The sequence below is a fragment of the Pelodiscus sinensis genome, chromosome 1 (assembly GCF_052426305.1).
Source record: "Pelodiscus sinensis isolate ZL-2025 chromosome 1, ASM5242630v1, whole genome shotgun sequence".
Taxonomy (NCBI): domain Eukaryota; kingdom Metazoa; phylum Chordata; order Testudines; family Trionychidae; genus Pelodiscus; species Pelodiscus sinensis.
In genome coordinates this window covers 221,103,589-221,119,286 of record NC_143052.1, presented here as the reverse complement: position 1 = coordinate 221,119,286, position 15,698 = coordinate 221,103,589, and the positions used below count along the sequence as shown (strand labels likewise).

The window sequence follows — 15,698 nt, the reverse complement described above, 5'->3', positions numbered from 1 at the left end:
ATAAAGTAACCCAGTGACCTTGTGTGTTCAAGGAGTTCTCAGGATTTGCAAACACATTAGCATGTTAGTATTGGAATGTACAGGTGCACTCCAAAAATGGTATGTGATTAGTGATTTTCATATAACCTGTTCTTCCTAAAAATGACAAGACATTGCTACAGACTCAACATTGAAGTGAACTTTTGATTCACTCTACAGCTGTTGACTGCTATTGTTTGTCTTTGATATATATGAACTTTGTATGTTTTTATTTTCTTTCAGAATAGGTATTTCACTTTGCACTGTTGACCTGTTCATTTAATTGAATTTTTTCCTATTGTAATCAACACCTGACACTGAAGTCTTTACATCAAGATTGGCTGTCTTTCTAAATCAGTGGTTCTCAAAGTGTGGTCTTGCAGGTGGGCTGTGGGTGCAGAGTTCACCCCCTCCCCCTGCAGAAGGGAGCCTACATTGGTGCTCCAGCCCTGTGGGCCATGCCCAATTGTGAGGTTATAGCACCAGCACTGGCTTCCCATGGAGGGGAGGGGTGCATTGTGGCCCAGGTCCAGCTTGCGGGGGAAGGAAGTGACTTTGCACACTGCTGTTCCTCCTCCCTGCATCTGGGGGAACAGCAGTGCAGGAAATCGCTCACCTGGAGGCTTTCCCTGCTGCTTCCATTTGTCGAAATTATGGACAATGGGAGCAGCAGGGGAGGGAGTTTACCTGGATGCAATGGAAGGCATGGAACCAGGTAAGCACCCCACATCCCTGTCATGTGCAGACCCCATACCTCCATTTCCCTCACACTCCCCTCCCACCAAGACCCTGCACCACCTCACTTCTGCACCCAACCTCCTGTCCAGACTTTTCCCTCAACCCATTCCTGCACCCAGACTTTCAGCCAGACTCTGAACCCCAGTCTCCTCCTGCATCTCCTGGCCAGACCTTCATCCTTAACATTTCCTGTACTCATTTTGTTGTCATGGGTGGTTGGCTGTTGGTCCGTGGAAAGGCCTGCATTGAGTGGGATTGGCCGTGAGCCAAAAAGTTTGAGAACCGCTGTTCTATGTGTGCAGCTAGTTTAATCAGAAGTTATACCCTTTGTTATTCAGACAGACTAGATGATCCCTACGGCCCCTTATAGCCTTCAAAACTATGAATGCCCTATTTTTCCATCCACTTTGCAGCCTGACATACTTTTTTATTGAAATGAGATGATTAATAAACTTAATCTGTTGTTAATGCAATATCGATCACATTTTGTGCTCATATATTTAAGAGCCAGCAGAGGGGTCATGAGTTAACAAACTTGTTCCTAGAGAGATTAATCAATGTCTTCAGTGATGATGATGGTGAACAAAAAAAGCCATGGCTATGTCTACACTGGCGGCTTCTTGCGCAAGAACTGCTGTTTTTACACAAAAACTTGCTGGGTGTCTACACTGCACGCGCATTCTTGCGCAAGTAAATTTACAGTCTAGCGTCAGAAAACAGGGCTTCTTCCGGAAGAGTTATTCCTCTCCCCATGAGGAATAAGCCCTCTTGTGCAAGAGCTCTTGTGCAAGAGGGCAGTGTAGACAGGCAACATGAATTTCTTACGCAAGAAACCCCTATGGCTAAAATGGCCATCAGAGCTTTCTTGAGCAAGAGAGTGTCCACACTGCCATAGACGCTCTTGCGCAAAAGCACATGCCAGTGTAGACGCGCGCTTGTGGAAGACTTTTTGTGCAAGAACTCTTCTGCAAAACAGTTCTTGCGCAAGAAGCTGCCAGTGTAGATGTAGCCCATATGTTCTGGGGGGAGCAGGAATCATTCATTGAAGCTTTGTTAAAATCACAACAAATCAAACCAATGTGGCCAAACGAAAAAGAGTAACACTGACAGAGAAAGCACTTTTCTTTCATGCTTTTGAAAAGTCTTTACAAACTGTTAGGATTTTAGGTCAGCCCAGTCTGGCAGGTGAGACAACTGAACTCAGGCTTAGGAAGAACTCTACTCTTATACCAGCTCTGACACTAATTTTCTGTGTATCCTAGGGTGAGTCACCTAATCTGCCTATGTCTCTTTTTCCATCTCCAAAATGGTAATAACATTTATCTAAGGGTAGGTTTACATGACCATTAAAACTGACCTAACCTACATTACTAAGGGGTGTGAAAAAGTCTCTTCAATGAGTGACATAAGTTTCATGCTGTCCACACCTCCATTACGCCAGCAGGAGATGCTCTTCCGCCAACATAGCTTCCTCTTCCCACCATGGTGGAGTAATATGCTGATAGGAGAGCACTTTCCCATCAGCATAGCACATCTTCATCAAACACGCTACAGTGTTGCGGCACCATCAGTGCAGCTGTGCCAATGTAGTGCTGTAGTGTAGACATGCTCTAGGTGACTGGAATGTGATGAAAGTACATTCATGTTTGTAAAGTGTTAGTAAAGTAGAAACCTTTGTATGTATTCTAAGTAGTATTTTAAAACCTGTAACATTTAACAAAGTTGTTCACTCTGGACTGGTGTGATAATGGCGAAGGTGCATACTACAAAGTGATTCAGCCTTCCTGAGGGGATGTGGCAACAACACTATTCTAATGATATCCAGGTAAGTTATTAAGGCAGGCACTGCTCATTTAACTGGCTGCAGTTATTGAAACAGAAGTTGGAAAGGGCATGTTCAGTAGAGCCGTAGTGCTGCCTTTTATCTAAGAGCACACGTTACATGATGTTTTTCCAAATTCAAAGAGCAGCCATTCACTTTAAAATGGACTTTTATTAAAGCAAACAATAAAAACCATATACTAAAATGCAGGGCTAGATTCAGAAAGAGACTTGGTCACTGCAGTGCTGAGTTTTGTAGCACCTAACTTTTAAGCACCCTGTTGCTTAGTTGAATTCTTAGTCATAATGTGCAATGCATAAGGCGAGTTAGGCTTAAATCTATACTATAACACAGATTGATGCTCTCAGATTGATACACCGATGGTCGATTTAGCAGTTCTAGTGAAAACCTGCTAAATATAATTGCAGAGTGCTCTTCTGTTGACCCTGTTACTCTACTCTGGACAAGAAGAGTAAGGGAAGTTGATGGGAGAACATAAAAACAGCCATACTGGGTCAGACCAAATGTCCATCAAGCCCAGTATCCTGTCTGCCAACAGTGGCCAATACCAGATGGAGTGAACACAACAGGTAATCATCACATGATCCCTCTCCTGTCATCCATCGAGTTTCTCCCATAGACCCCCTGCAATGTAGACCCCCTAGTAACTTGACCAAAAGTACGGCAACTCCAGCTACTTAATTCACATATTTGGATTTGCATAGCTTAAGTTAACTATCTGTTGTAGAGTAGATGTAGCCTTAGGTGCCTAAGAATGCGAATCACAGAAGCCCACACATTGAGTGAGGAGCCGCCTAAAGTAACCAACAGGAAATGCTAAGGACAAGAGTGGGACCCTTAAAGGGAGTTAGGTGCCTAACACCGGAACAGAGAGAGGCACCTCTCTCCAGCTGGAGTTCACAGCCACCAACTCTCCTCTAAAGTGAGGTCCTGTGGATCAGGAGGACATCTGTTCAGGAATGTGGTGTGGTACCTGTTCTAGAGGGGTGATAGAGATGTAGCCGTGTTAGTCTGGTGTAGCTGAAACAAAATACAGGACTATGTAGCACTTTAAAGACTAACAAGATGGTTTATTAGATGATGAGCTTTCGTGGGCCAGACCCACTTCCTCAGATCAAATAATGGAAGAAAATAGTCGCAACCATATATACCAAAGGATACAATTTAAAAAAAAAATGAACACACATGAAAAGGACAAATCACATTACAGAACAGAAGGGAGATGGGGGGGGGGGTCGGAAGGTGAATGCCAGTGAGTTAATGATATTAGAGGTGGGGAAGGGGAAAGGTCTGTGAGTTAATAGAATTAGAGGTGATAATTGGGGAAGCTATCTTTGTAATGTGTAAGATAGCTGGGGTCATCTAATAAACCATCTTGTTAGTCTTTAAAGTGCTACATAGTCCTGTATTTTGTTCTAGAGGGGGTTATTCTCCCCCTGAAAGAACAGGTACGCAGCTTGGGAGTCCTCCTGGACCTTTTTTTAACATTTGAGAACCAGATTTCTTCGGTGGCCAGGAGTGCTTTTGGACAGCTTCGTTTGATCTGCCAGCTGCGACCCTTCCTGAACAAGTATGACTTCACCACATGATCCATACTCTTGTTATATCTTGACTGGATTACTGTAATACGCTTATTGTGGGGTTGCCTCTAAAGAGCCTTCGGAGACTGGTCCAGAATGTGGCTCCTCGAGTTTTAATTAATACTCTTTATATGGAACACATTATGCCAGTGCTCCGGCAGCTGCACTGGCTTCTGGTATGTTTCCAGGCACAATTTAAGGTTTGGTTATGACCTATAAAGCTCTAAATAGGTTGGGTCTGGGGTATCTGAAGGATCGTCTCCTCCCATATGAACCTGGCTGGGGAATGAGGTAAGCTGGGGAGGCTCTGCTCAGTGTTCCCTCACTTATGGAGATAAGATTAACATCTATACAAAGCAGAGCCTTCTCAGCTTTTGCTCCCAAGCTGTGGCAATCTCTCCTCTGGGATATTCACCTGGCACCAACATTAGCATTGTTTGTGTCAGGCTAAAGCCACCCTTTTTGCTCATGCTTTTATTGGTGTTTGAGTCTGTATGTGTGTGTTGCTTCTCTCGAGACGTTTTTAGCAGGTTTTATGTCCATCTGGGGTCTTGTATTTTTAATATATATTTGTATTGTGTTTTTAAAAATTTTGTAAACCGCCTCGAATATTTTAAATAGAGAGGCGGGGTAAAAATATTTTAAATAAATAAATAAAATTTAGCCTTTTTTTTTTTTTTGCAAGAAATACTGAAAGAGCAGATAATGGTGCCCCACATATGACCTCTAGCTCAGTGGTTGGGTTTTGTTCCAAGAGGGGAGAGACTCAATTTCAGATCCCTTTATACATCAGATAGAGGAGGAAATTAAAATTTAAGACTACTCTCTTCACAGGCCATTTTGTGGGTGTGTATCCATGCACAGAGCATGCTTACCGAGTCAGGCCCCAAAGGCAAGATAAAGTCGATTTTGTGAATCCTGCTGGGACTTAGAGATGAATTAGATATCCAGCTGCTGAATGGTGTCCCAATCTATCTGTGCACCTACTCGCTTGCTGAAATTTAGGTGCTGTGGAGACTTAGGCACCTATAGGGAAAAGAGGCAGCTGAGCAGGGGGCTGTAAATGCTTGTGACACCTAAAAGTTGGTGTTAAGTGCTTAAAGTGGCAGGTAGATTTATAACTTCCTTTATGAATCCAGCCCAGAATGTCTGCTTGAGGGGGCTGCTCTGGGTAACAGGTTACAGACACTCTGAATACAAAATGATTGCAGGCTTAGAAATTAAAAAATGCTGTTCATGGAAAACGACAACATCACAGTTTCAGAGCTACAAATTGCTTCAAGAACAGCTGGTTTGAATCAAATATATACTTACACACTTTGCTAGATTCTCAGATGAAGTCAATGAAGCTATACCAATGTACATCAATTGATGATCAAGCCACTTATATTCAAAATATTTCAGTTTGTGCCTGCTTATGGATAATCTAAATTAGTGTTAATGCAACAGCACCATAAAAAAATTCTCAGAAGTTGAGAGCTTTGGAGTGATTATCAAGAGACTAAATCAATTAGATCAGCTCCATTTCAAATAGAAAATTATCTGTAGAACTCCTATAGCCTGTTTTATATGGGATCATGGTGGTCCTTCTGGCCTTAGAATCTATAAAAGTTTGCTGATCACTTAATGAGTGATGTATTTCTAAAGAAGAGAAGGGCTATTCCCCTCCCCCCTCATTTCTTTTTTATTGTGTTTATTTTTGTAATGGGACAACCTTTTGGCAGGGAAAATCTGTTTAGTTCTATAATAAAAATAGAGACCGGGTAGGAAGATTATTATTAAGGGAAATGGGTTATATTTTCACTGGGATTCCAGCAGAATGAAAGTTAGCAACAAAAGGCTTGTGTCCTGCAGGATGTTTTGAGTAAGGAATTTTCAACAATCAGGTAAGTTGTGAGTGAGATTTTTGCTTCTAATCAGAAGGAAATTGTTAAACAAGGAAGATTTCTAGATATGTAATTTGATTTGGTAAAGGGTTTTAGAACTCAGTAACAGCTCAGACACTAGAAAGAGAGCCATTTTTTATTTTCTATATAATATCTGGAGTAAAGTCTTGATGAAGACTATTTTTAATGTTTTGTAACTGTAACATTCAGCAGAATATTGTAGATGGGTAGCCATGTTAGTCTGTAACTTTAAAACAACAAGCAGTCCTGTGGCACCTTAGGATGCAGCTGTACTGCACCCTTACTCGAAATAAGCTACACAATTTGCACTACACAAATTGCATAGCTTATTTCAAGGTAATTTCAAAATAAAGTGCTATTCCAACAATTCCTTTAACCCTCATAGAATGAGGGTTACAGGGATGCCAGAATAACAAGTCCATTATTTTGAAATATATTTCAAAATAACAGGCATGTTTAAAGATGCAGATTGCTGTTTCGGGACAGTTCTGGTATCCCAAAATAGCGCCACTGTCTAAACTGAGCTATAGAGACTAACAAATTTACTAGGTATTGAGGGGTAAAAGCCAATTCATCAGATGAGTTGGAGTGGAAATTACAGAATCCAGAGTATATATAACAGCAAAAAAAGTTATCTGTTAGTAGTAGTACTAATGTTAATGAAGCTGAAAGATGTCATATGATGAAAATGTCAAGATGCTGCAGAATGATAACAGTGTACTATTGCAACTGTGAGCTAATGGTTAGCTCAAGTGATAGCCATCTGTGTGGTAGTGCAGAAGATCTTAGGGTCTAATCCATATTATTATCTTTGAAGAGACAGGAAAGATTAATTATAGGCTTAGATCAAATGAATGAACATGTATATCACCTAAGGACTTTTTGAAGAGTCTGAAGAGAATAGAATTTTCAAATGAGCTAGTTACAAACAATAAACATGGGAACAAGAATAATGGGATGAGAATGTTTAGCTTTACATTCTAGAACAAACAGTTGAGGAGAATTCTTGTTCAGTAATATTTATTTGTTCTGTTACTGGGACAGTCAAAGCAGACCAGCTGGAAAATCTACATATGTTCTTAAATGTGTGAATAGCCTATTATTTTACTATATGCATTAGTGATAGTGCTTAGTACAGTAATTGTATTTTGGCTTGCCACATTTTAATTTAATGAAGTTGAACATAGTACTGTAATTGTAGTAATACAATTGTCCCATCCCACAGTATAAAATTAGGAAAAGGTTGCTTGCTCTTTTGGATAGTGACTGCATCTGTCTTTGTGTTTGAAAGGCACCTGGCACATTTCGAAAGTTAATAATAATCCCAAGCTCTTACACAGTGCTTTTTATCAACAGATCTTCAAAGCATGTTACAAAGGAGATCAGTACAAGTTTGTTGCCCTTCTCTATAACTTTTCTAATTTCTCTATAACTTTTTTAAATGGGGCAACCACATCTACACACAATATTCAAGATATAGGCAAATCATTGATGTACATATTAGCATTAAGATATTTTCTGTCGTATTATCTAGCCCTTTCCAAATTGTTCCTAACATTCCATTAGCATTTTTGACTGTGTCTGTACATTTAGCAGATGTTTTTAGAGAAATACACAAAACTCCAAGATTTCTTTCCTGCATTATTATAGCTAATTTAGACCATATAATGTGCATTACATTGCATTTCATCTGCCATTTTGTTGCACAGTCACCCAATTTTGTGAGTAATCTTTGTAACTTTTCCTAGTCTGCTTTGGACTTCCAATTTAACCCTAACACTAGCCTTTTTTTCCAGATCATTTATGAATATGTTGAAAAATACTGGTTCTTGTACAGACCCCTTGGGGACACCACTATTTACTTCTCTCCATTCTGAAAACTGACCGTTTATTCCTATCCTTTGTTTTCTAACTTTAAACCAGTTATTGATCCAAGAGAGAACCTTCTATCTCATTCCATGGCTGCTTACTTTGCTAAAGAGCATTTGGTAAGAAACCTTGTCAAAGGCTTTCTGAATGTCCAAATACTCTAAAACTACTGGATTGCCCTTGTCCACATGTCTGTTGACCCCACCCCCACCCGAAAGAATTATACTAGATTGGTAAGGCATGATTTCCTTTTACAAGAGCTGTGTTGATTCTTCCCCAACAAGTCATGTTTGTCCATGTATGCTATAATTCTGTTCTTTACTATAGTTTTAACTAGTTTGCCAGAAACTGAAGTTAGGCTTAGTTACCTGCAACTGCCAGCATTCCCTCTGAAGCCTTTTTTTAAAAAATGATGTCATATGAGCTATTCTCCAGGTTTGTCACCAAAAAAGAATGTGGGAATCGTCCTCATGTCCTCTGCAGTGGAAACTGATGCAAAGAATTCATTTAGTTTTTCTGCAGTGGCCTCATCATCCCTGCTTCTTTAGCACCATGATTGTCCAGTTGCTCCACTGATTGATTAGTAGACTTGTTGTTTCTGATGTACTTAAAAATGTCGCTGTTACTTTTTGAGTTGTTGACTAGTTGCTCTTCATATTCTTTTTTGGGCTTCCTGATTACACTTGTACATTTGATTTGCCAGAGTTTATGCTCTTTTCTATTTTCCTCAATAGGATTTAACATCCAATTTTTAAAGGATGCTTTTTTTTTTGTCTTACTGCTTCTTTTACTTTGTTGTTTAGCCACAGAGTCAGTTTTTTAATTTGGGAGTATACTTTCTAGTTGAGCCACGAAGAAATTTCACTTTTGGGGCTGACATCTTTTAATTTTTGTTTAACTAGCTTCATCATTTTTGCTTAGTCTCCCTTTCTAAAATTAAATGCTACTGGGGTGGGCTGTAGTGGTATTCCCCCCTACCACAGAGAGGTTAAATTCATTTACGTTATGGTTGCTATTACCAAGCAGTTCAGCTATATTTACCTATTGAACCACATCCTGAGCTCCACTTAGGACTAAATTGAGAATTGCCTCTCCTCTTGTGGGTTCCAGGACTAGTTGTCCCAATAAACAATCATTTATGGTGTCAAGAAACTTTATCTCTGCATTCCTTCCTGAGGTAACATATACCCAGTCAATATGGGGATAGATTAACTCCACCCATTATTATCACATTTTTTATTTTTATTGCCTCTCTAATGGCCCTGAGCATTTCAGTCACCATCACCATTCTAGTCAGGTGATTGATAGTATATGCCTAGTGCTATATTCAATCATGAAATTTCTATCCATAGAGCTTCTACAGTGCAATTACAGTTCTGCTGTTGCTAATGAAGGAAAGAGGACTAGCTCTGAGCAGCAGGGGAGAGGAGGCGGCACTGCATGTTCTGGGTGGCACTGAAGGTTGGCTGCCCCAGCCCTGTCCCTTTGATCCGAGGCCCACCCCTTCTGCGACCGTTGAGTCCCCACCCCGCCTTGCCCAGGGCCCAGCAATTCTGTCAGCCCTCTGATTCTAGTTACTGAAAGTGTCTATCATGTGTATCTTAACTGTTGAGGGGGGCTTCGGGAGATGAGGAGAGGAGTGAGCAATGGGAAAAGGGGACTTCGGTGGAGAGGGCTGAGAGGAGAGGATGGATGATGCCTCAAAGAGAGGAGTAGATGGAAGGTACCTCAGGAGAAGAGACAGAGTGGGAAGAAGGCCTTGGGAAAAGAAGTGAAGTAGAGCCTCAGGACAGAGGAGGCTGAGTGGGGATGGGGTCCTGGGGCAGAGCAGGGGGCAGGGCCACAATCTTGGGTCCTGTGGTTCCCCTCTTCCCCCCATTTCTAGGGTGTTTCTAACATCCCTGTCCAAGGTCCCAAAGTGCAAGAGTCATGTGCCACATAAGACTGAGACTCATGAATGCTGAGTATCTCCCATTTTTTTCAGTGGGTTCTTGAGTCCTGGAGCACCCATGGAGTCTTATAAGTTCTTCCTTTAGTACTAAGGTACTGTAAGTAGTTTAATTTCTTGTACATAAAACACATACTACTGAATGTGAGGAAGTGAATGCCTGGGGTTATTTTGACCTCAAAGACCACTTTGAAAATAGATCTGGGGTTAACTAGTGTATTGTGATACTTAAGATTTCCAGTGTTGCTTTTTCTACTGTTTGTACATGAAAAGAATATTAGGAAGGAAGTTGGAAGGAGTAGCTAGATATTAATTCATATGCAACCCAGAGGCACTAAGACCACTGACAAGGGAGAGTGAAGTCTGCTCTATAGCCTTATCTGACAGCCTCAGCTCACATGGTAGAGGCACATTATTTAAGCCCCTAACGACCTGGGTCTGTCAGCTTTACACATAGAATGGTGAAGTAAAATTAGGTGACTATCATAATAACCTGACAAGGTATCAAGAGCTTGTCTCTTTTGCCCGCAAAAGTTGGCATAGTAAAAAATATTACTTACCAACACAGCTTCAGAACACGGTATATCACAAGTCAAGACTACACAAGCAAACTTGATGTAGATATTGGGATAGAGAGTACGCTTATTAAGTTTGCAGATGATACCAAACTGGGTGGAGTTGCAACTTCTTTGGAGGATAGGGACATAATTCAAAATGACCTTAGCAAGTCATTTGGTCAGAGGTAAACAGGATGAAGTTTAATAAAGAGAAATGCAAAGTGCTCCACTTAGGAAGGAACAATCAGTTCCATACATACAGGATGGGAAGCGACTGTCTAGGAAGGAGCATGGCGGAAAGGGATCTAGGGGTCATAGTGGACCACAAGTTGAATATGAGTCAACAGTGTGATGCTGTTGCAAAAAAAGCAAATATGATTCTAGGTTGTATCAACAGGTGTGTTGTAAGCAAAACTTGTGAAGTCATTCTGCCGCTCTACTCTGCACTAATTAGGCCTCAGCTGGAGTACTGTGTCCAGTTCTGGGCGCCACATTTCAAGAAAGATGTGGAGAAATTGGAAAGGGTACAGAGAAGAGCGACAAGAATGATTAAAGGTCTAGAGAACATGACCTATGAAGCCAGGCTTCATGAACTGGGGTTGTTTAGTTTGGAAAAAAGAAGATTAAGGGGGGACATGATAGCAGTTTTCAAATATCTAAAAGGGTGTCACAAGGAGGAAGGAGAAAATCTGTTCCTCTTGGTTTCTGAGGACAGGACAAGGAGTAATGGGCTTAAAGTGCAGCAGGGGAGGTTTAGATTAGACATTAGGAAAAAATTCCTAACTATCAGGGTGGTCAAATATTGGAATAAATTGCCAAGGGAGGTGGTGGAATCTCCCTCTCTGGAGATATTTAAGAACAGGTTAGATAGACATCTGTCAAGGATGGTGTAGACGGAGCTTGGTCCTGGCTTGAGGGCGGGGGGCTGGACTCTATGACCTCTCGAGGTCCCTTCCAGTCCTATGATTCTATGATTCTATGAAACTTAGATTAGGAATTTTTTTTGACATTTGAGTAGACCAACTTGTGAATGATCCATCACGTATGATTTTTCAACAGAAAATGCAGTTTTTCCCAGGAAAATTTCAATTTTGTTGATTTTTTTTCCATCAGGAAAACCTAAATGAAACATTTTGATTCAGGCTGGTTCTACCCAAATTGAAATTTTTGGGGGGAGAGTGGTTTGAACTTACGTGAGAGAACTGAACTTAATTATGAGTAATTTTAACATTAAACTGCATTTTGTTATGGTGTTACATTGCTCGATGGAAGTTATAATTCAGGGTCCCATTTTTTCCATAATGGCTGAGCTCCCTGGAGGATACCATCTACCTTCTGACCTAGCTGTGAAGTGCATCTTAGGAGCCTCATGACTGCAGGAGCATTGTAGGAAAAGTTCTTGGAGCCAGAAACCTAGTATAGAAGGGAGAATGGAGGCATTAAAATCCTGACATACAACTTTTATGAATCACATGACACCATGAGGAAATTAAGTTTTAATGTTGAACTAATTCTAAATTATTTGTGTATCTGGTTAGTTCAGATATTACTGTGATGATCATAGTATGTAAATGGCCTGGTGTGTACTATATGCACACCAATCCATATATGCTTTTATATATGTTATGTTTTTCAGTGAACCTGAAAGTGTCTGCATGGCTGATAGTACACCTGACAGAACTGTGACACAAGTTGAAAATCTCAAGGTTGTGAATTTCCTGGCCATTACTTCTCACATTCCACTGCTTGCCTTTGTTTTGAGTGTTTTAGGTTGGATTTTGTGTATGATTTCATTAGGACTTATACCATGGAGAGTGTGGCATTTGGACAATTCCACCCTCATCTCCTCTGGCAACATTTGGATCAGAATGTGGGATGTCTGCTTTACTTTTAACCCTGAACTTACCAATGGCTCTTCCTTAATGCTCTGTCAAGGATTCAATAATCAGGACACTTTCATCCCCTCAGAAATGGTTATTGCCCAAGACCTTCTGATATTAGCTGCTGTCATGGAAGCAGTAGCTATATGTTTAGTTCTCTTTCTTTTGTGGAGTAATTATAAGAAAGAGCTTAAGGAACATTATATCTTAATTTTTTTTCTAACCGGGGGGGTCTTGAACATCATGTCTAGTGTATTCATATTAATTCCAGTAAGCTGGAATTTACAGTCCATAATGAAAAACCATAGTATTGCCTTCCCTCCTTCTTACCACTTGCCTTCCACTCCAACGTCTCAGGAAGTAGGGTCTGCTATTCATGTGGGACTTGCAGCTGTTCTCCTGCTACTGTTGAGTGGGATCTTACTTCTCTGTGACAGGTATCTTAATTTAGACAGTAAAGTGCATCCAAAAACGAAAGAACCAGATCAGGTAGCACATCACCATAAGCAAACATGCCTGTGCAAATATCCTTCTGCCAGATCAAGCCAAACTTATCCACACTGTGGATCTTGCTTGGAAATTGACCTGTGGGGCCCAAAGAGACCTTTTGGCATATACAGCTGCTCTGGGATCAACCCACATGGAGGCCCCGTACTTAAAAAGAGTCAAGTATTGACACAAGGACCGACCACTTCCTTTCAAATCCCTAGTGGACCTTTTCCACACCGACCATCCACATGTCTCATGTCTGACTCTAAAATTTTTATAGCTGGTGAAAAGCTTCTTTATTTTTAGTTTGCTTAGTTGCTTCCAATTTCATTTCCTACCAAGGCCAGGAAGGGTTGAGTATCAGGAAAACAGGTGTCAGATATGAAGGGTCCTTCCTCTTGACAGGGACTTGGCTGGGGACCCATATGTTACCTTACATAAAACACTAAGTCCAAACCTGTTCAAGCTCCTGCCCAAAAGCTCTCATTGGTGTTTGTAGGAGCTCCATATGGCGAATAATTCCCAAGAGAGATCTGTCCTGTAGATAAGTGTGACTCTGACAGCAGGATTTTACCCTTTGAGCCAGGCCAGGTTCTGTTTCCAGTTACACAGGAGCTTTGCCTGTGTAACTGGGAGCAGAATTCAACCTTATGTATCCTAGGGAAGCTGTTGGATCCTGTTGCCACTTACAATTACGTTAACCATGTAGTAACTTGAACTCGTTGACTACTAATAAAACACCTTAAGAGGAATAATCCTTTGAGGTGCTGTATGCTCTCAACTCCATTGAAATTAATGGAGTTGGAGGCATTCAGCACCTCTCAGGAGGTGTTTAGCACCTTATAAGATTGTGTAGTGGAATATAAAATTATTATTCCTATTAATTGTCAAACATTTGGAAAGTTTTACTACTGAGGCAAATGGTTGTTTCACTCTATAACTGCTGCCTACTATTATCTGTATTTTTATTAAAATATAAAACATGAAAATAGGTGTGTGTTTTACATTAATAAGGATTGGTTCCTGTGACTTTTGTCTTGTAATCAATCTGTCATTGTCTCCTGCTTGTAAGATTAAAGATTCTAAGAGTGCTAAATCCTTATATGTTTATTTCTAGCTGCCAGCATGTATGTGTGCCCTACAAGAGACTTTTGTAAGCTTTTCTTTTGGCAATAGATCCATGCTTAAATTCTGTCTGCACTTGGACTATGTCTATACTGGCAATTGATAATCAAAACTTTTGTTGTTCAGAGGTATTAACCCAGCCCAAAAATTTTACCGTGAAAAGTGGCAGTGTGAACAGTGCTTTGTCAGCAGGTACGCTCATAGTGGATAGAAGTATTTTGTCGGCAAAAGTGCTGACAAACAGCAGCTACACTGCATGATTTTTAGTGACAGGATTGTGTTGACACAGCCTTGTTGCTAAAAGCTTCATAATATGTAGATGTAGCCTTGTATGTCATTCATACTGCATAAGACTCACTGTACCACACACAATGGGCAGGCTGTAGCTAACCTGCCTGGAGGTGAAATGGAATTGGGTAAGAGAGTGCAATCACATTTACAAAATGATATGAGGAGCTTATTTTGAATACATAAATATTCTTGTTTCTTTTCTTTGCACCCAAGCATTCCAAAACCCAATCATTTCCTCACCAGTCATTGAACGGGCGTAAGGAAGCATGCACTGCATCCTGTAGAAGAGGTCCGTTCTCCCACTCCTCTCAGATCCACTGGAAGGATTCTCATCAGAATCCCTTCACAAATGCTGCTGCTGTGGAGCTCCTGGCCCTAGCCCTCATCCTCTCTGAAATCCTGGATTAAAAACATACAATATAGACTTCTATGCAGGGTATACGTGACTTGTGAACTTCACAAAACTGAGACTGAACTTCACAAAACTGAGTAACTTGAACTCATTGACTACTAATAAAACATCTTAAGGGCTATAGTCCTCTGAGGTGCTGTATGCTCTCAACTCCCTTGAAATTAATGGAGTTGGAGGCATTCTGAAAATTTTCAGAACAGTTACAGCGAGGCCCTGGGGAGATGACAAACTCACAGTAAGACTGACCTGGGTTTAGATAGGTAACACTGCACATAAACAAATATGTTACCTTACCTCACAGAATTGCTTTCTGTCTCCTACCAGACAGCTAAGAAAAACATTGTTGGATGCAGAGCTGCTGAAGTTGAGTTGTCTCAAGATGTTAAGAGAGACAAGGTGTGTAAAATAAGGCAGGTGAAGTAACATCTTACCTTGGGCCAGTTTCTGTTGGTGAGAGACAGACAAGCTTGTGAGCTTACATACAACTGAAAGGGAGTTCTGCATTAGTTCAAAAACTTGTGTGTCTCACCAATAGAAGTTGGTCCAGTAAAAGATACTACCTCATGCACCTTGTCTCTCTCAGAAACATCATTTCAATTCAGGACTGACGGAATCTGAAATAGAAGATCATCCAAGAGGTGAGTCAGGGAGTCCTGTGGAGCAGTGAAGCTAGACAAAATAAGAAGTTATGCTTAAAATCTAAGCTTTTACAAATATCCACTTACAGCAGAAATTAAGAATGAACACACAGTGCACTGCTGATCTAGTAGTGTTGTGTTCTGCTACTGAAGAGCCAGCAGAGGGAGTCAAATGTAAACAACAATGTACTGATAGATGTACATTAGAGAAGAAAAGAACTAAACATTATTACATTTGCTGAATAATAGGAATATCAATGCCAGCTAGATATATGTTGCTGAATAATATTTGATATGTTTATCCATACCAATTTCACCACCACATGGCAAGCGTCTGCCAAATCCCATTCAAGGTACAAGCAAGGTTAGCCCATCCATCCCTTCCACAGTATAAATATGGGGG

General features: G+C 40.7%; 1 long non-coding RNA gene across 1 annotated transcript; it reads left to right on the top strand.

Moving 5' to 3' along the window:
- Nucleotides 1–7,094: 7,094 nt before the first annotated feature.
- LOC112545311 (uncharacterized) lies at nt 7,095–14,877 on the top strand. The gene is made up of 4 exons (XR_016348773.1): nt 7,095–7,171; nt 9,308–9,416; nt 9,940–9,998; nt 12,097–14,877. It is a non-coding gene; the product is annotated as an uncharacterized LOC112545311 (long non-coding RNA).
- The last annotated feature ends 821 nt before the right edge of the window (nt 14,878–15,698 follow it).